This window comes from Eleutherodactylus coqui, chromosome 6 (genome assembly GCF_035609145.1).
Source record: "Eleutherodactylus coqui strain aEleCoq1 chromosome 6, aEleCoq1.hap1, whole genome shotgun sequence".
Lineage (NCBI taxonomy): Eukaryota > Metazoa > Chordata > Amphibia > Anura > Eleutherodactylidae > Eleutherodactylus > Eleutherodactylus coqui.
In genome coordinates, this window is record NC_089842.1 from 25,642,104 (window position 1) to 25,664,551 (window position 22,448).

Genomic DNA, 22,448 nt, shown 5'->3' on the forward strand with positions numbered 1-22,448 from the left:
CCAGTGGGTGGGCGCCCTAAGGGGTAAGGAGCCAGAAGCCCGTAATCATGCTTAGTGTAGCCAGTTATTAGAGAATATGGGCATGCAGGGAGGGGAGGAGAGTAGGTGGGGTAATGGGTGGAGGAAGGAAGGGGAGGTATTTAAGGCCATGCCTAGTGCTGAGCAGGCATTCTCGACTCGCCACTCAAACCTTTTCCTTATCTCCATTTAGAGTTGGCTTCTCAGACTACGGGTTAAACCGCTTTAGGTCGTGTTATATGCTGACCCCACACTTTTGTCAGTATACCCAGTCCTGAATATTCCTAAACAAAGGGCGTTATCTACCAGACCTCCAATGCCCTTATTTAAGCATTGCAACACCTCACACCTATGATGAGTCATACAGTCTCTATATACCATTGCTGAGTAATATCCTCCCACATTGCCGTTTTTTACCCGTCAGGGTGGTTACTCGCAATTTTGCACTTTTAGAGAGGTTGGAGAAATATATATTGATCACCTCTTTTACGCTACCAGAAACAAGTTCACACTAGCACTGTAGTCATTATTACATAGGTGAAGGGGAGAGTTCTGTAGGCTATTGTCAGTACCATTATTGTAGGTGTTCAGGATAGTACATAGCCTACCGCTAGTGTATATGCACGTGGGTGATGCAATTTTCTTGCATCAGCCTCACTTGGTACATGTCTGTTTGACTTTTTCTTCTGGTCCTAAAAAAACATATTTAAAGTTTTTAAATTGTATCTAATAAAGGTTAGATTTTAAAGGGGTCCTCTCCCGTGACACTGTACACAACCCATTGGGACTTCCTCCACCCTGGATATTGATGAAACGGAGGAAAAACTATTTAACCATTGTTCATCTGTTATTGGGGTTTGTAAATCTATTTCCCATTTCTTGTTCTAGGGGCTAACCGATCCTGTGTGTAGGATATTAAGATTTGGTAACACACCGTAATTCCCTTGTTGGATTCTTGAGCGGAATTCAACCAGGCCTCTAATTTTGAGGGGACATTGAATCTAGTGGGGGAAGGGGGTGGGGGGGGATTTTGTAACAAGTGACAGATTTGAAAGTACTTAAATTAATCCGGTCTAGGAATTTTAAAAATGGATACAAGATCTGGAAATGTAATGAATCCCTGGTCTGTCCAAAGCTAATGGACCTGAGAGATTCCCTATTCTTTCCAGTCCAGTTGGAGAGATCAAGGTCTTCAATTGCAATAGATAAAACATCAATACTTGAATTATGCATGGGGAAAGCAATTAGTCCGTTTTTGACAGTTAACATTAGAGATGAGCGAACATGCTCGTTTAGGACAATTACTCGATCGAGCATCGCTTTTTCCGAGTAACTGCCTAATCGGGCGAAAAGATTCGGGGGGCGCCGGGGGTGAGCGGGGGGTTGCGGGGAGGAGTGGGAGGGGGGAAGAGAGAGAGCTCCCCCCTGTTCCCCACTGCTACTCCCTGCCCCCCGGGTACCCTCTGAATCATTTCACCCGATTAGGCAGTTACTCAAAAAAAGCGATGCTCGATCGAGTAATTGTCCTAAATGAGCGCGTTCGCTCATCTCTGGTTAACATGTTCCAAATGTTTGTAATAGCTAAAAGTGTGGAGGAATCCAAGTGATAATCACTCTTAAAGTAGAAATGCGCTAGTAAATGGTTCTTGAATGAAAATGTGAGAATTATTAACTGATGTGAAATGACTCGGAGACGACTTGTTTGCTAAGTTTCTATTTCCCTTTTGGAATACATTGTATGTCCTTTTCTAATATTTGTTTTAAAATCTTGTCCTTTTTTAGGATGGCTAGATACGAGAAAAAGAACTGTTTCATAGTTTGAAAATTCCTGTTATAAGCTGTTGACAATATCAATCTGTTCTCCGTTTTAAGACTCATTCACTTTGGGACCTACGTGCACAAAAATCACATGTGTAAAAAACCTGCGGCTACAATAGCCAGCATGAGAGAACAAGGGGAACTAAAATCAAAAAATGATGGCAGAGAGTCTAAGTATTTTTCGATGGCTTGGTCTTTGATTTGAGACTCTATCCCTCCGCCCCTGTAAGTTTAGGTATCTTGTGTTGGGTTTGGGCTGGTAACCAAGAAGAAATTTCAAGAGAAGGAATACTCATTTCATATGCAGGCAAAGATCCTTTTCCTTCTCCCTGGCTCAATTAAATGTTGAGTTGGGTCCTCATCTGGGCCCCAGCTGCTGCTCCACCGGCCCCACTAGGTGCAGTGCAGAAACAGGTTCCCACCTCTCGCAAATTCCTCCCTGTTCGATCTGCCCCTTTTAGGCCTCATGTCCACGGGGAAATTCGGGCCCACATGGATTCTCCATGCAGAATCCCGCAGCGGGTCCCTCCTTTCCCGCAGACATGGGTCACAAAATCAGATATACTCACCTGTCCGGACGCTGTGGATCTCCCCTCCCTTGTGGCCAGATCTTCTTTCTTCAGCCCAGCGGATGTGCTTGGCACGACGACAGCGTGCTGCGCGCATGCAGCATGCACACCTTGTTGTTTTATTGAATGCCTGCTTTCCCGCAGTCTCGCGGCACAACAGAAACACAGCTGTGGATGTGTCGCGGGACCGGACGGTTCCCATAGGCTTCAATAGAAGTCGTGAGAGCGTTGTTCAGTGGAGACCCACACAAAAATGGAGCATGTTGCGGGTGATTTCCCGCACATGTGATCTGCGCATCAGGGAAAAATGACATCTGCAGGTATTTAATTACCTGCGGGTATCCAATACATCCCTATGGTTATAGACCGAAAATCTTTAGTTTCAGAGCATGCTCTTCTAGCTCTTATTATTTCTCCCTTTAGTGTATATGCTTAAACGCAACACATGCAAACAATTTTAGAGTATTAATGAAATGTGTGAAAGGTTGTCTAGATATGCTAATATAGCATGTATGTTGCTACTTAAAGTGCATTACATATACAAAAGGAGATGGGGACTATGGCTAAAAAGAAAAAATATAATCAGTGCATTAGTTATATGAGAAAAAAATGTAAAACTATATGCATGCTTAATTCATTTGTAATATAATAAAAGATATAGAAAAAAAATAAAAAAATAAAAAATATATATATATATATATACACATATATAAAAAGACGAAAGCCTTCACTGACTGACTCACTGACTGACTTGCCAAAAGTTCTCCAACTTCTCGATGTTGTAGAAACATGGATTTTGGCAGAAGCATAGATTATCTCCAAAATAGGAAAAGTAATTGGGTCCCAACTCAATTATTCAATTCTATGCGCAAAAGAATTAGCGTCCAAATTTTACATATGTAATGATAGGGGTTAATTTTGTTTCCGTGTAACCTAACATGAGAAGTTCCTCATTTTAGTCCGGACCTTGCACCAGATAACGAACTAAGTAGTGATAAGTTTCCGTACTGACAGTTTGTGGCGGGCCTACTGACCGTTTGTGGCGGGCTTACTGACAGTTTGTGGTCGGATGCACCCGAACCACAGCAGATGTGTTTCCTTTCTAAGATACGTTGGTTTCCCAATGTGCTAATATTCTGTTTCAGTCACCTGATTAAGTAATTCTTCAAAGTTGCACCCTGCGCGGGCAACGGCCTATATAAGCTGTGTGTTTCTCCAAATAAACCAGAACTCATTCTGATTCACATGCTGTGTGTATCGTGGATTCTTATGGTTCTCCTCGAGTACTCGTTATAAACTTTCCTTTGAATTTGGACTCAGGCAACATCCGCACTGGTCGCTGTTGAGACCCCCCCACAGTTTACTTGGCTGCCCAATGTGGGGCAGAAGCTAACTCCTTACCTGCAGCCGATACCTGACGACCCTACCTGCCGACCAACCGGACCAGAGGCCACGGGACCCCAGATCTACAAAACACCGGTGTAAGGTAAGCCCTTGACTTACCACTCCAGCTCTGGGCTGCCCTGACTTCATTCAGTCCCGTGTTGACAGGAGGTGAGTCGCTGCATGTTATATAGGATGCTTCTGCCTGTAATTTTACGGTGTTCTTTGTAACCGTGCTAGACGGAAGAACTCACTACTGGGATATTTTCATGCCATGTTGCCTGTAGTAATTGTTGAAATCTGTACGTTGATAGTCTGTGTCATTTTAGCCATAATTTGCTTTTACTGAATCTGTTATAATATCACCAGAAGTTCCCTTAGAGGAGAGGTCTGGTCTCCCCTGAATCCCTAAGTAGTCTAAGTGATTGCTGTAGTAGTTCCGTAAAACTATTCCAGGACCAGGGACTAAGTGTCCTTAGTGTAACTGTGTGAAATAAGGTCCTGTATACTTAGTGATGAATAGTGGGAAATAAATTACCTTCGTGGTTGAGAAATATACCAAAAAAATAAAATAAAAATAATAATAATAAGGTCTGTGTGACAAATCAAAATGGGGTCCGAACAGTCTAAAGCTTATCTGACCCCTATAGAGATAATTAAAGAGAGGGAAGGGCGAGACGATTGCAGACAAGCGTATAAAATATATAGACAGATAGGACTTAAAAAGGGACGAGAAAAACACATGAAAGATATCAGAGAAAGGGAATCATTTTATAGTTTGTGTTCCTCTGTGACATAAAGCAAGTTCATGCAGAATCTGTGGACAATTATGTGACAAATAACCAATATTGTTTGTCTTGTATGTCTGATGTTATGTAATCTAATCTTTGTTGTACGTCTTAGTCTTCTACAAGAAAGTGTAAGAAAGTTATACCCCACTCACATCTATGGGGGCTTTTAAGAATACAAGGGTTAAAAATGTGGAAAATGTTGCGCTGTTAGAAGCGCTTAGCATGTTTTCTTTTCTATGTGTTTAACTATTCGTATCCTTAGAGAAATATACCTCTTGTAATTACTAATGATTAATGCTGTTTAAAGTCTGAATATTCTGGCTGCTTATTAATATCTTAGTTATTGTTCTGTTTCATAGAGAGATAAAATTCAGTGTCATAGAAAGGAAGACAGACGTTGATGAGATAAGAAACTTGTAATGAATTACGTGAATAATACGGTCTTAAACATAGAAAACATATAGGGATTTTAAGATATATATATATATATATATATATATATATATATATATATATATATATATATATATATATATATATTTGCTTTCTGGGTAAATGTCAGTTCTGTGATTGGTTGGACGTCCGTATCACTGCTAAATGCTGTTAGTACTGTACTGTCTCTGAGAGAATGTTCTGTAGGAGAGACAAATGACCAGCATCGAAGGAGTGGAGCTAGATGATGTAAAAGTACGTAATGTTTCATCCTTCTCTTCTCTGAAAGGGGGAAGGGGTGAGAAGCTTGGGCAGTTAGGAAAAGTTTTTTTCTTTTCTCAAATTTGATGAGACATTGCAGGCAGGATCAGATTAATAATGAATTTGCTTAAAGAATATCATATTCCAATGTGGATAGATGTTTGTGGATTATTCTGCCTTGTTGTAATTTATATCACTGTTATTTGTACTGATATCTTACAAGCCTTATCTGCATCCATCAAATTCTCACCAGATGGATCGGTACGGGTTGAGACCTCAGGTGACAGTTCAGAAGAGGTTTGTAAACTAACTGCTCTCTTGGTAGATCCGGCTCATGTATTTGTCTTGATAGCTACTGCAGAAACTCCGCTTTCCGCAGGTCCTGACAAATAGTAAGCCACCTCCAAGACAGAAATAGGGAAATTGAATATACCCCCTATGATGGTAAATCTGAAGCCAGGATACGCACCCCTGGGTCAAACAGTATCCCTTTAGTTTCCTACAAGGAAAATGCTGATTGGGGAACAAGTGGGAGACTTGGTTCCAATGGGGGATTTGCGTGAGATACATTCTCCAGCAAACACTCCTTTCTTTTTCCAGTAAAGAAAAGACGCTAAAGGGTCGCGATGCCTCATGCTCTTCCTTGTGCTGGAAAGTCCTGAAAGCATATTGGGAACCGACGTGATGGGACCCTTGGGATGTATCAAACTTCACCCGTCCGGTAAAGCTCGTATACACCCCGGGTCTGAAAGTCACCCGACCTTCTGTCGGATGGCAGCAGACCTAATGACACCTCTCCCTGTCTTCACTCTTACGTACGCAGAGGAACAAGCTCTTAGTGTCGTTCCTTCGAACCTTTGGGCTACCAGTCAGACGGACCCCGACAGACTGTCAGTATTTGTTTGCATTTACTTCCAGAGGAAAGCAGTACTGTTAGATAGTGCTGCCACAAGGGGCTCAGAATAGCCCAAAACCAGTTCACCAGATGCATGAAGCTGGTATTAAATGCCTGGCCAATTCCCGAGGGCACCGCCCTCTTGTAATATGTTGATGATTTACTTTTATGTACTCCTGACACAAATAGTTACCTCAATGCATCACTAAGCCTTTTGTGTTTCCTCCATCAGAGTAGAATGGCTGCAAAGCCAGTAAAGACAAACTTCAGTTCTGCAAAACTCACATAGTGTTCCTGGGCCACTGCCTAGGTCCAGGAACTAAACACCTGATGCCGGAGCGCACGAAGATGGTAAGTGACATGCAACTTCCCACCTCCCATGCCCAGTTGCGTACCTTTTTGGGACTGGTTTCATACGGTCGGCCATGGATACGCTCTGCCTCCATGACCATGCAGCCTCTGTACAACTGTTTGGGTTCACGGCCATTTTGCCCTGACCCCGCAGGCCGAGTCAGCCTTCCATCAGCTGAAAGTATAGATAACCAGTGCACCCGCACTGGGGCTGCCAGACTATGACAAACCTTTCCAAATGTACGTCAGTGAGATGGCGGGACACGCCACCGCCGTACTGACACAAATGCATGGTGACAAAAAGCGACCTGTAGCATACTACAGTGCCCATCTTGACGCGGTGGCTAGAGGGTCTCCATCATGCGTACGAGCGGTTCTAGCAGTTCAGGCGCTACTGGACAAAAGTTCTGACGTTGTCTTAGATCACACCATGGTGATCTACACCCCACATGACATACATGGTATCCTGACACAGGTAAGCCGTAGATATCTGCCCCTTGCTAGACAGACCAAAATGGAACTTGCAGTACACTCTTCATCCAATGTCTCATTTCAACGTTGCACCACTTTGAATCCGGCCACCTTATTACCATTAGGTGACACTGATTCAAATGGGGGAGTAAGTACAGAGGACCAGCTTTTTGCAAATTCTCTGACTGATGATGAGGAGGAGGCCTTTGCGCAGAACACCAGCATGATTGTGCAGCGCTCATGGAGCAGGAGACAGCTGGGTTCGCACATGTCACTGACAAACCCCTCCTAAACCCCCACCTTGAAATGTTTGTGGATGGATCTAGATACCTGAATGACGAAGGAAGGTTTGTAACAGGTTTTGAAGTAGTCACACTGAATGAAATGCTTGTACAAAAACCACTGCCGCCATACATGTCAGCGCAGGAGGCTGAGCTCCGTGCTCTAACTGAGGCCTGTACAAAGGTACCACTGCTAACATCTACACTGATTCCAGGTACGCCTTTGGTACTGCACACGATTATGGACCCATCTGGCGGTCCAGGAGCTTTCTCACGGCACAAGGCAAGCCCATTAAGAATGGTATATCAGTAAGTAGATTAATGCAGGCCATCATGTTGCCAGAACAGGTGGCCATAATAAAGGTTAAAGCACACACGCAGTGGCAGTCACCGGGGAGCAAGGGAAATGATAGAGTAAATAAGAAAAAGGTTCATACTGTGGTGGCCAAGGCGGGAGTTGATTGGGACCCTAATAAGTGTGAGTGTGAGATACACATAATTGTGACTGTGTGCTGGGACATTACTATGTACAAATTTATTTACATGAGTTGGACTAATAGAATATCTATTTGGGTTCTGTTTTGTGGAAAAATTATATGAATGTATATTGCATGACAATCTTAATTACGGAAACGTGTTATTACAAATCTAGGAATGGGATATGGTAAATACATAACTACTGATGAAGAGGATCATGACAAATCTAGGAATATTGTGTTATAAAATTTGCTTAACTTGGTTCGCGGTGTTTGATAACATGTGAAAAATAAGTAACTGTACTGATGATGATATTGATCAATCTAAGATTATTGTATTGTAAACCTGATTGATTTGCAATGTTTGATATTATATTGTTTGTTTACATAGTAAAATTCTTGAGTTTTATGTCTACTGTATGTAGAAGGTATTTGTGCTGCAAATGTAGAAAGATTAGGGATATCTGAAATATTCATTTGCTACAGCAGAACATTACTCCGGTCACTCTGGGCAGAGATTGTTTTATTGATAAATTTGACCTACAGATTTTTGTTTCATCTATTTTTATGAAGGGGTGAAGAAAAGCACACAAGGCCCCAGATTGTGATTTTGTTTTGTTTGATTTGCCATAGACTGATTTATTCTGCATCAAGTTTATTTGGGACTGAGAAAATTTATGAGTCATTTCCACCAGGACATTTGGACTTTTGCAATTGTGATTTGAAATTTCATCTTCTCTAAGTGCATGCTGCATCTGTCCATACGCTGAGACTATCCAACTGAGCCTGAAGAACTGACAAGTGTGCCTGACTGCTGCTACACTGTCATCGGAGTGAACCTCAGATGTTCTGTAGAATGCTGACCGCCAGCTGATGCAACAAAGTGGTGTAGAGAGGGCATCTGCAACATTGGAATAAAGGGGCTCTATAGTCAGCTGCGGATACTTCTGGATATGGAGAATGGAGAAGATTATTTGATACCAATGTAATGGGCGGGGACAGATTCCTACTTAGGGTCTGTTCTTTGGCTAACCAGGGAAAGCAGTGAGGGCATAATAATCCCCCTGCTTCCCTGCATCGGAGATCCTATAGGTTTGGATCTAAAGAAGATCAAGAGAAGACGAAACAATTTTACAGGAAGAGACATTTGTATTCAACATCTAACGGTTCTTTTGAATTTTTTTTTGTTTTTCAAGCCCAGATTTGACAAGGTTGGTTTTATGTTGATAGCAAATGAAAATATAGGGAACAGTGTAATAAATGTGACATTAGATTATCTGGTTGTATATGTAATATATTATGGAAATGAAAAATATGGAAAACATTCGGAAGTTGCTAATAGAACTTGGATATAGAATCATATGTAAAAAGGTATATTGAAAATAGTAGCCAGCATAAAACAAGATGAAAATCAGGGATGGTTTAGCTTTCTTAACCCTGCCAATTGGTTCTCGGGGTTAGGAGGTTGGTTCATGGGAATCCTACAAAGTATATTACAAGTGGTAATGATAATCTTATGTATATATATATTGCAATAAAGGTAATAATTTCATGCGTAGCTAAATGTACTGAAAGCTGATTTTCTGCATCCATTTAAATGTCTTGATACCCTAGATGGACATAGAGTGCACCATTCCTACCTGGGGATCCGGCTGGAGCCGAATCCAACGGGTGACAGAACCAGGAGATAATGGTGGCTCTGATGTCCAAATGGGGGATTGATAGGGGTTAATTTTGTTTCCGAGTAACCTAACATGAGAAGTTCCTCATTTTAGTCCGGACCTTGCACCAGATAACGAACTAAGTAGTGATAAGTTTCCGTACTGACAGTTTGTGGCGGGCCTACTGACCGTTTGTGGCGGGCTTACTGACAGTTTGCGGTCGGATGTACCCGAACCACAGCAGATGTGTTTCCTTTCTAAGATACATTGGTTTCCCAACGTGCTAATATTCTGTTTCAGTCACCTGATTAAGTAATTCTTCAAAGTTGCACCCTGCGCGGGCAACGGCCTATATAAGCTGTGTGTTTCTCCAAATAAACCAGAACTCATTCTGATTCACATGCTGTGTGTATCGTGGATTCTTATGGTTCTCCTCGAGTACTCGTTATAAACTTTCCTTTGAATTTGGACTCAGGCAACATCCGCACTGGTCTCCGTTGAGACCCCCCCCCCCCCCACAGTAATCTAATTCTCTCACTTCCCGGTGTCATAGAAACATGAAATTTGGCAGGACCATTGATGTTTAGGGCTTGCACACTGGACCCTAAACACTTTTTCAAAAAGCAAGCAGAGCCTGGCTTTAGTGGACATGACCCTGTCTGGCCAGCCTCTTTTACTATAATCTATGCCAAAACCTGTGTATATTATACCAAAAACCTACGCCAGGTCCTAGCTGAAGTTTTTCATGTGGTGCACAGAGGTGCTGCCAGGTGAATCAAATGTATTGGATTTATCACAGTAGGTGGGCGCAGGCTTTACTTAGACCAGTGTGTTACATGCTGGTTTTAGTAAATATGCCCCGATGAGCTCTCTATATATGAACTGTGTTCCTTCTAAACTTTCCCCTGTTAACTCTTTGTTTTCTCTTTCCGCTCCAGTAAGTAAGTGCTCCTGGAAACTGCACTGGAGAAGCCATGGCACCAAGCCATGGCACCCAACCAGGTCATGTTTTCAGGATTTCCTCAGTATTGCACAGGTGATGTAATTATAATCAGTGCCTTAGGTGTTCCTACTATAGGATATCCCGAAAACATGACCTTCAGGGTGCGTTCACACGAGCGCATAAACGGCGTGTTTTTGCGCCCAATCGTATATACGTGGCCATCTGAGGAGTTGGTTTCGAATGTATTCGTTCGCACGGGCGATTTTACGGCACGTAAAAACAGCAACCCGAAAAAAAAAACGGAACATACGCGACCGAAATACGCGCCAACGCATATTCGATGGCCGAAAAGATAGTTTGCAAAGCAGGAACAAACGATAATACGCTTTCTAGCTCTGGTCATGATCGCCGAAAAACGTTCTTTCCGGCGATTATACGCTGCGGACGTGCGAATGTAAATACGCCTACGCTCGTGTGAATGCACCCTAAGGACTAGAAAACATTGTGCTAGCTGAACTCTCTTCACCATATTACTTGTATCATTAATGGGGTTAATTAATGGCCCAGTTGAATGCATGTGTGATAAGCCCCTTACTAATAAGGTCCAGATGTGTTCTTTTTTCTGCGGAATTGCGTGCATATTGAGTGCGTATCTATGCACCTCCGACAGACTTCTATGGGACACTTCGTGCACAAATACGCAGGAAAATAGAGATGGTCCTGCTCTAAGCGGTTAGACAAGGTGGCAGTGTTGTTGCATGTAAGGCACAGGACGATTATTGTACGGTTTATAAGCCCTATTTGGAGTTACCTCTTACATTCGGACAATGTCGGCTCAGAGTATTAGTTTGTGTTAGGTTTCTTGTAATTCCTCCAACCTGTGAAACCTGAAATCATCTCCTTATATAATAGGAAAGCAACGAGAAGCTTCCTAAAATATGAAAATAAATCTGCATATAATGACACCCGCCCTGACAGCCCGGCGCAGGAATGTTATGGGCTGTGGTTCTGCAATAACTGGAGAGTTCCAGGCTGGAGAGCAGTACCCTATAGTAACAGCACAGGGGGATACAGACTGCCAAGGTGACCTTCAAATCAGTAATGGCCATATAGTAGCACCCCCACCTTGTGCCTCTCCAGCTGTAGTACAACCCCTACATTTATTGTATGTTTGATACTTTTGGATACTTTTTATGCCAAATACAACCAAAGGGCATGGACATTTGTTTTTGGAAAAGCAGCGTGGCCAATATGCAACAGTATATGCCAAAAATTGTGCCAAAAGTTTGGTGCAATTGTTAGTGTAGACTAAGCCAACTGATAGTCTATAGATACATCAGATGTATCACTCCTCGGTGTCACTGTGATATAGAGACTGCAGGTGGATTTACTCCACAATATATGAGTTATATGGCACAGTTACCATATTAGTTGGTGAGGATGGCTGCTACGACACACCGTGAACCCAACTCTGCGCGGAGTGCAGGAGGTCTCTGCTTTATATCGGGAGGGTCCAGGATATTCCAGGAGAGGTGACATGGATGCCAATAATACAGTCTGTAAATGTAAGAGTGTTATTGACCCCTGGAGCCTTAATCTACTTTGAAACCATGTGTCACATTGTATCGTCTCCACCCTGAGGGTAATCAGGAACCATTAATTACTGTAATGAGTTTTCTCCTTTTATTAATAGCGTTATCTTCACCTTATGGAAGAAATAGCGTCTGACATGATGTAACCAGGACCTAAATAGAGCTTTATTATAGCCAATTACCTTTATGAACCAGAGCCCGTAATTATTTTGTACCAGAGATATTAATTGATAAAAAAGATATTTCAGCTGCCCGCACCCACAGAGCCCTATATAATCCGGCACATCCCTGCACCAGCAGAAGACCACAGCCGGTACATCACACAGGTAGGTACCTGCTACTCACCTACAGCTCCTCTAACGCAGACAGATTGCTGCACAGTAGTTTGTATCCGTTACTTGTCATACTAGACAATTCTGATACATTGTAACAACACTGCACATGTGTCAGGGTCAGGGCAGATCTCCATCACTGGCAGTAAGCAAAGATCTTGCAAATGCTGTAATTTTTCTTTTAGGACGAAGGTGAAACCCCCGAACTGACCATGAGACCGGTCTCTGTGCTGCTGCTGCTGTCGCTGAGTGAGTATTTCTTCGTGTTTAGAGCAAATTCCAACTTTTCAGAACATTTCTGGATATTCTATGTGACATTTCTGGATGTCATGTGACCTCTGAGCTGTTTTCTCTCTGTGTCATCAATATAATATATACCAAGTGGGTTTATTCTGGCGGGGTGATATCAGGGCTGCAGCGGTTGTGATTAGGCTCCCCTGGGTCCCTTCACTGAGGCTGATGGATCCTGTCCTACACACTGCACTGCTGTTAAAAAAAAAAAAAAAGCCCTATAGTTTTGCTAAAGAAAAACACCACAATTCGGGGGAGCGGAGGGGTGAGTATGAAAATATATTATCTTCATGAATGACTGTATCACCCATGGAGAGCTTCAGATAAAGCTTGGTATCAGCGCCTCATTCTTTCTCAAGGATTTAAATATAGGTGAATATTAAAACTAACTCACCTGGTGCTCAGTTGGACTCTCAAACCTGAGAACCCACTGATCCGGATAACCGGAGAGTCGTCTCTGGGATGCAGCCCTCCCTCGGGCTGTTATACAAAGTAGCAGACAAAAAGTTGAAAAAGTCCCCGCAGTCCTGGATCCCAAGGATTAGTAATAGACTCTGCGGTCCATACAGTTCTACTTTATTCAAATATGCAACGCGTTTCGGCAAATTACATAGTTTGCCCTTTTCAACCTTGTCTGGAAATCTTTCTGTAGTAATGATAGAACCCCTTTAATTGTACATCACTGTCATTAGTTATGGCACGCATGGAGCTGATAGGCTGAATTCACATCAGTGCTGGGGATTCTGTAATAGGATCAGGAAAACGGAATCCCCTGGATGAACGGATCCATCTCATAACAGAACCAAACTGTACCGAACAGATCCCATTGACTATAATGGGGTCCATTCGGTTCCTGTAGCCATCCGGCATTTTTACCGGTTCTACGTCCACAACTTTTATGTCCGGCATCTCATGCTGAATCTGCGCTGGAGGCTCAGAATAGGGACTTCGATACAGATGTGAATAGAACCCTATCAGGTGATTGTATGAATGTAGCTGTTTGGTCACCATATTGTGGGATTATTTGAGCACAATATTTCGGTATGGTATGGCACTGCTACTTTGGCGCTTACAGTATATTATCTAGCGGTGTACGGTGGTGGCAGCACAAGATTGTTATTTAGAAAACCTTTTGCCATTATTTGCCCAATGTACGGCATAGTCAGACCCTGATTGCTATGATTGTACACCACATGGTGGAGGTCGCCAACAGAAGAGACTGCCCAAGGTGAAACTATACCATAACATGTTACCAGTGTCTGTGCAGCTCTAAGTACTTATCTGTACAGAACAAGACGACATTTATCACGTGTCCACGGAGGATCCGGGCCTCTGATTCCTGTGATTTGTGCTTTGCAGGTGCGGCCGTCGTACTGATCAGCGCACGCTCAGAGCCAAAACCTGGTGAGTACAATACAGAATACACTCCGCCTGTCCCCTCGCTACACTTTCTTATATGCTGTATATTCTATGATAGCTATTAGGCCTTATTCACACAACCATCTTTATGCAGGTTTTTAACTGCATAGAATAATTGCCAAAAAATTGTGACCGGGCAACAATGGATTCAAATGTATTCATTCAGATAAGTCATTTTTGGCTTGCTGTCACTCACCTGATTGATTTCGGACTATGTACATGAGTAGAGATGAGCGAGCGTACTCGGAAAAGCACTACTCGCTCAAGTAATTTGCTTTATCCGAGTATCGCTGTGCTCGGGTCTGAAGATTCGGGTGCCGACACGGAGCGGGGAGCTGCAGGGGAGAGCGGGGAGGAACGGAGGTAAGATCTTTCTCTCCCTCTCTCCCGCCCGCTCTCCCCTGCTCCCCGCTGCGACTCACCTGTCAGCCGCAGCGGCACCCGAATCTTCAGGGACGAGCACAGCGATACTCGGATAAAGCACATTACTCGAGCGAGTAGTGCTTTTCCGAGTACGCTCGCTCATCTCTATACATAAGTCTTTGGGCTCAAGACTCTTAAAGTGACGGGCATCAAGGATCTGCAGGATCAATCATCTGAGACAATAGACCAGAAGAGTGCTGCGGTCTGTAAAAAGTATGGTCAAAAAATGCGCTGTGTGCACGGGCCCCTAGACTCTGCTTACATACATCCAAGCCTCTGCGTATTTACGGAATAGACAATGCTTTGTTTGCGCCTGCATCGGCGTATTTTATCAAACCGGAAGGCATGTTCATTCAGCAAACAAAGGTGCACTGATTGAAACGGCCAATTAGTCTAATGAGTTTCAGTTGTGTTCTTTCTCCTGCGCAATTACAAAGTGTTTCACCCTCCATTAACTTCTTTGGGGACCTTTTGTACACAAATACGCAGAAAAATAGTAGCTCCTCTTTTTTTCGCATGACTGCAATGCAAGATACAGAAATGTGAATGAACTTCCTAAAATTATTATATTCTATTCTCTGCGTATTGTGTACACATATATGCCCGTGTAAAGCCGCCCTAAGAGCCCATCGAAATCAACGTGTGTATGTAAATCTGCATATATGCTGTGTAGCAATGCATAAAATCAATAGGATCTTAAGTAAAAAGACTGCCGAGGGGCAGGAAAATGTAGCACTTCAGTGTATTTTGGCCCATGCGTGATCACAAACCGAAATATGCATATGCCTGTGTGAATGAGCCCTTACTCACTGAGTCACTACATAACTACATGAGTCATTGTATTTGATTCACTGCAGTACTGGTATATAACCAGCAAGCCTCTCTATAACCAGACACTATTTCTTACTTATTGAGCCATTATCTAAAAAATGAGTCACTGTCTTACTCACTGAGCCACTATGTCACCCCAATGGTTCCTAGAATGTTCAGCCCTCTGTCGGCTCTCACATCCTGATTGCTGTATATATTTCTATTAGTTTACTTATTCAGCCCCTCCAACACTAACAGTATTATCATGTTATAGCACCGTGCCCCACGAACATGACAAGGAAATTTGACATCTGCAAACCGTGTTCCAAAAACTGCAACGACAAAGAAGAAAAGGCATGTATCTTATCGTGTGAACTGGTAGAAGAGGGATGCTTCTGTACGGACGGCTATGTGTATGAGGATGAGGAGGAGAAAAAATGCATTCTTCCCAAGGATTGTCCCAAACAATAGAAGTCCAGGACCCTGCAGCTCAGCGAGGCGGCCATATTTGTACTCTCCCTCCTCTCTCGTCACTATCTGTGGGTGGAGTCTGTTTCTTTCAAACGATAATAAAAGATTCACAACCATCTTCTGCTTTCTTGTGTATCATCAGAGAAATATATATGATAGAGATCTACAGATGTGACTCCACAAATCGGCTGGGTTGATCAGAGAAATGCGGTGGAGATAGTAAATCTTGACTTTAGTAAAACATTTGACAAAGTATCTCATACCATACTTATTGGAAAAATGACCAAATAGGAAATTTAAAAAATTGTAGGGATAGGCCAGCTCACAGGGCGGTAAAACACTGCATTATAAACACAGTCTTTTATCACACGCTTGTGTGAATCGGCCCTAGGTGGATTCACAACTGGCTGAGTGATCATACTGAGAGTGGTCATAAATGGCTGCACATCCAAGTGGAAGAAAGTGGGGTACCACAAGGCTCTGTCCTGGCCCAGTGTTGGTCAACATTTTTATAAATGATCTGGAGGAAGGAATTGAGGAAAGACTGGTCATGTTTGCCGATGACACAAAGCTAGGAGGGATGGCTAACTCTAGGGAAGAGAGGGTTCTGAAAGATCCGGACAAGCTTAAACAGATGGCACTTCCAACTCTATCATTCTAAGCCAAGAAGCTTGCGGGAAACCAACATGGTCTGGTCATGGGGTGGGGGAGGTTGTACTCCAGTCACTCTATTGTGGAACGCATAGAGGAGTATCTCAATCTAAGCTACAGAATGCATGAGGAGACGGGACAGCAGATATATTGCGTAGAAGGAAGAAATCGTGAGCATACTGGACTGCTCTCTATCAGAATAAGGGCGCCCACCCACTGGCGTTTGCGATTTTCGCGCGTTTTTGGCGTTTTTTCTGCTCGTTTTTCACGGCTTTTTCGCGCCTTTTCCGTTAATTTCCATTGACATTCATGGGTGCATTAAGAGAAAAATAAGGACACATATGCAACTGACAGTTGCTATGTTAAAAATTGCAACGGACTGAAAAAAAAAAACGCAAGTGGACAGGAACACAGGCAATTCTAATTGCTCTTGAGAAAAAACGCAAAACGCAAAGGAAAAAAAATCGCCAGTGGGTGGGAGCCCTAAGGGGTAAGGAGCCAGAAGCCCGTAATCATGCTTAGTGTAGCCAGTTATTAGAGAATATGGGCATGCAGGGAGGGGAGGAGAGTAGGTGGGGTAATGGGTGGAGGAAGGAAGGGGAGGTATTTAAGGCCATCCCTAGTGCTGAGCAGGCATTCTCGACTCGCTACTCAAACCTTTTCCTTATCTCCATTTAGAGTTGGCTTCTCAGACTAGGGGTTAAACCGCTTTAGGTCGTGTTATATGCTGACCCCCCACTTTTGTTGGTATACCCAGTCCTGAATATTCCTAAACAAAGGGGGTTATCTACCAGACCCCCAATGCGCTTATTTAAGCATTGCAACACCTCACACCTATAATGAGTCATACAGTCTCTATATACCATTGCTGAGTAATATCCTCCCACATTGCCGTTTTTTACCCGTCAGGGTGGTTACTCGCAATTTTGCACTTTTAGAGAGGTTGGAGACATATATATTGATCACCTCTTTTACGCTACCAGAAACAAGTTCACACTGGCACCGTAGTCATTATTACATAGGTGAAGGGGAGAGTTCTGTAGGCTATTGTCAGCACCATTATTGTAGGTGTTCAGGATAGTACATAGCCTACCGCTAGTGTATATGCACGTGGGTGATGCAGTTTTCTTGCATCAGCCTCACTTGGTACATGTCTGTTTGTCTTTTTCTTCTGGTCCTAAAAAAAACATATTTAAAGTTTTTAAATTGTATCTAATAAAGGATAGATTTTAAAGGGGCCCTCTCCCGTGACACTGTACACAACCCATTGGGACTTCCTCCGCCCCGTGACTTCTTTGCACATCTGGATATTGATGAAACGGAGGAAAAACTATTTAACCATTGTTCATCTGTTATTGGGGTTTGTAAATCTATTTCCCATTTCTTGTTCTAGGGGCTAACCGATCCTGTGTGTAGGATATTAAGATTTGGTAACACACTGAAATTCCCTTCTTGGATTCTTGAGCGGAATTCAACCAGGCCTCTAATTTTGAGGGGACATTGAATGTAGTGGTGGTGGTGGGGGGGGGGGGGGGGGGATTTTGTAACAAGTGACAGATTTGAAAGTACTTAAATTAATCCGGTCTAGGAATTTTAAAAATGGATACAAGATCTGGAAATGTAATGAATCCCTGTTCTGTCCAAAGCTAATGGACCTGAGAGATTCCCTATTCTTTCCAGTCCAGTTGGAGAGATCAAGGTCTTCAATTGCAATAGATAAAACATCAATACTTGAATTATGCATGGGGAAAGCAATTAGTCTGTTTTTGACAGTTAACATTAGAGATGAGCAAACATGCTCGTTTAGGACAATTACTCGATCGAGCATCGCTTTTTTCGAGTAACTGCCTAATCGGGTGAAAAGATTCGGGGGGCGCCGGGGGTGAGCGGGGGGCTGCGGGGAGGAGTGGGAGGGGGGAAGAGAGAGAGAGAGCTCCCCCCTGTTCCCCATTGCTACTCCCTGCCCCCCGGGTACCCTCTGAATCATTTCACCCGATTAGGCAGTTACTCAAAAAAAGCGATGCTCGATCGAGTAATTGTCCTAAATGAGCGCGTTCGCTCATCTCTGGTTAACATGTTCCAAATGTTTGTAATAGCTAAAAGTGTGGAGGAATCCAAGTGATAATCACTCTTAAAGTAGAAATGCGCTAGTAAATGGTTCTTGAATGAAAATGTGAGAATTATTAACTGATGTGAAATGACTCGGAGACGACTTGTTTGCTAAGTTTCTATTTCCTTTTTGGAATACATTGTATGTCCTTTTCTAATATTTGTTTTAAAATCTTGTCCTTTTTTAGGATGGCTAGATACGAGAAAAAGAACTGTTTCATAGTTTGAAAATTCCTGTTATAAGCTGTTGACAATATCAATCTGTTCTCCGTTTTAAGACTCATTCACTTTGGGACCTACGTGCACAAAAATCACATGTGTAAAAAACCTGCAGCTACAATAGCCAGCATGAGAGAACAAGGGGAACTAAAATCAAAAAATGATGGCAAAGAGTCTAAGTATTTTTCGATGGCTTGGTCTTTGATTTGAGACTCTATCCCTCTGCCCCTGTAAGTTTAGGTATCTTGTGTTGGGTTTGGGCTGGTAACCAAGAAGAAATTTCAAGAGAAGGAATACCCATTTCATATGCAGGCAAAGATCCTTTTCCTTCTCCCTAGCTCAATTAAATGTTGAGTTGGGTCCTCATCTGGGCCCCAGCTGCTGCTCCACCGGCCCCACTAGGTGCAGTGCAGAAACAGACTCCCACCTCTCGCAAATTCCTCCCTGTTCGATCTGCCCCTTTTAGGCCTCATGTCCACGGGGAAATTCGGGCCCACACGGATTCTCCATGCAGAATCCCGCAGCGGGTCCCTCCTTTCCCGCAGACATGGGTCACAAAATCAGATATACTCACCTGTCCGGACGCTGTGGATCTCCCCTCCCTTGTGGCCAGATCTTCTTTCTTCAGCCCAGCGGATGTGCTTGGCACGACGACAGCGTGCTGCGCGCATGCAGCATGCACACCTTGTTGTTTTATTGAATGCCTGCTTTCCCGCAGTCTCGCGGCACAACAGAAACACAGCTGTGGATGTGTCGCGGGACCGGACGGTTCCCATAGGCTTCAATAGAAGTCGTGAGAGCGTTGTGCAGTGGAGACCCACACAAAAATGGAGCATGTTGCGGGTGATTTCCCGCACATGTGATCTGCGCATCAGGGAAAAATGACATCTGCAGGTATTTAATTACCTGCGGGTATCCAATACATCCCTATGGTTATAGACCGAAAATCTTTAGTTTCAGAGCATGCTCTTCTAGCTCTTATTATTTCTCCCTTTAGTGTATATGCTCAAACGCAACACATGCAAACAATTTTAGAGTATTAATGAAATGTGTGAAAGGTTGTCTAGATATGCTAATATAGCATGTATGTTGCTACTTAAAGTGCATTACATATACAAAAGGAGATGGGGACTATGGCTAAAAAGAAAAAATATAATCAGTGCATTAGTTATATGAGAAAAAAATGTAAAACTATATGCATGCTTAATTCATTTGTAATATAATAAAAGATATAGAAAAAAAATAAAAAAATAAAAAAAAAATATATATATATACACATATATAAAAAGACGAAAGCCCTCACTGACTGACTCACTGACTGACTTGCCAAAAGTTCTCCAACTTCTCGATGTTGTAGAAACATGGATTTTGGCAGAAGCATAGATTATCTCCAAAATAGGAAAAGTAATTGGGTCCCAAATCAATTATTCAATTCTATGCGCAAAAGAATTAGCGTCCAAATTTTACATACGTAATGATAGGGGTTAATTTTGTTTCCGAGTAACCTAACATGAGAAGTTCCTCATTTTAGTCCGGACCTTGCACCAGATAACGAGCTAAGTAGTGATAGGTTTCCGTACTGACAGTTTGTGGCGGGCCTACTGACCGTTTGTGGCGGGCTTACTGACAGTTTGTGGTCGGATGCACCCGAACCACAGCAGATGTGTTTCCTTTCTAAGATACGTTGGTTTCCCAATGTGCTAATATTCTGTTTCAGTCACCTGATTAAGTAATTCTTCAAAGTTGCACCCTGCGCGGGCAACAGCCTATATAAGCTGTGTGTTTCTCCAAATAAACCAGAACTCATTCTGATTCACATGCTGTGTGTATCGTGGATTCTTATGGTTCTCCTCGAGTACTCGTTATAAACTTTCCTTTGAATTTGGACTCAGGCAACATCCGCACTGGTCTCCGTTGAGACCCCCCCCCCCACAGTTTACTTGGCTGCCCAATGTGGGGCAGAAGCTAACTCCTTACCTGCAGCCGATACCTGACAACCCTACCTGCCGACCAACCGGACCAGAGGCCACGGGACCCCAGATCTACAAAACACCGGTGTAAGGTAAGCCCTTGACGTACCACTCCAGCTCTGGGCTCCCCTGACTTCATTCAGTCCCGTGTTGACAGGAGGTGAGTCGCTGCATGTTATATAGGATGCTTCTGCCTGTAATTTTACGGTGTTCTTAGTAACCGTGCTAGACGGAAGAACTCACTACTGGGATATTTTCATGCCATGTTGCCTGTAGTAATTGTTGAAATCTGTACGTTGATAGTCTGTGTCATTTTAGCCATAATTTGCTTTCACTGAATCTGTTATAATATCACCAGAAGTTCCCTTAGAGGAGAGGTCTGGTCTCCCCTGAATCCCTAAGTAGTCTAAGTGATTGCTGTAGTGGTTCCGTAAAACTATTCCAGGACCAGGGACTAAGTGTCCTTAGTGTAACTGTGTGAAATAAGGTCCTGTATACTTAGTGATGAATAGTGGGAAATAAATTACCTTCGTGGTTGAGAAATATACCAAAAAAATAAAATAAAAATAATAATAATAAGGTCTGTGTGACAAATCAAAATGGGGTCCGAACAGTCTAAAGCTTATCTGACCCCTATAGAGATAATTAAAGAGAGGGAAGGGCGAGACGATTGCAGACAAGTGTATAAAATATATAGACAGATAGGACTTAAAAAGGGACGAGAAAAACACATGAAAGATATCAGAGAAAGGGAATCATTTTATAGTTTGTGTTCCTCTGTGACATAAAGCAAGTTCATGCAGAATCTGTGGACAATTATGTGACAAATAACCAATATTGTTTGTCTTGTATGTCTGATGTTATGTAATCTAATCTTTGTTGTACGTCTTAGTCTTCTACAAGAAAGTGTAAGAAAGTTATACCCCACTCACATCTATGGGGGCTTTTAAGAATACAAGGGTTAAAAATGTGGAAAATGTTGCGCTGTTAGAAGCGCTTAGCATGTTTTCTTTTCTATGTGTTTAACTATTCGTATCCTTAGAGAAATATACCTCTTGTAATTACTAATGATTAATGCTGTTTAAAGTCTGAATATTCTGGCTGCTTATTAATATCTTAGTTATTGTTCTGTTTCATAGAGAGATAAAATTCAGTGTCATAGAAAGGAAGACAGACGTTGATGAGATAAGAAACTTGTAATGAATTACGTGAATAATACGGTCTTAAAAATAGAAAACATATAGGGATTTTAAGATATATATATATATATATATATATATATATATATATATATATATATATTTGCTTTCTGGGTAAATGTCAGTTCTGTGATTGGTTGGACGTCCGTATCACTGCTAAATGCTGTTAGTACTGTACTGTCTCTGAGAGAATGTTCTGTAGGAGAGACAAATGACCAGCATCGAAGGAGTGGAGCTAGATGATGTAAAAGTACGTAATGTTTCATCCTTCTCTTCTCTGAAAGGGGGAAGGGGTGAGAAGCTTGGGCAGTTAGGAAAAGTTTTTTTCTTTTCTCAAATTTGATGAGACATTGCAGGCAGGATCAGATTAATAATGAATTTGCTTAAAGAATATCATATTCCAATGTGGATAGATGTTTGTGGATTATTCTGCCTTGTTGTAATTTATATCACTGTTATTTGTACTGATATCTTACAAGCCTTATCTGCATCCATCAAATTCTCACCAGATGGATCGGTACGGGTTGAGACCTCAGGTGACAGTTCAGAAGAGGTTTGTAAACTAACTGCTCTCTTGGTAGATCCGGCTCATGTATTTGTCTTGATAGCTAC

The 22,448-nt window shown here is 42.5% G+C and overlaps 1 protein-coding gene and 1 long non-coding RNA gene across 2 annotated transcripts in view; both read left to right on the forward strand.

Annotated features, from left to right (window-relative positions):
• LOC136633508 (uncharacterized) overlaps positions 1-22,448 on the forward strand; it is a 767,630-nt gene that overhangs the window by 392,950 nt on the left and 352,232 nt on the right. The gene's annotated exons all lie outside the window — the stretch shown is intronic.
• On the forward strand, positions 12,212-15,804 carry LOC136631964 (uncharacterized). The gene is made up of 4 exons (XR_010793108.1): positions 12,212-12,268; positions 12,460-12,523; positions 13,925-13,969; positions 15,492-15,804. It is a non-coding gene; the product is annotated as an uncharacterized lncRNA (long non-coding RNA).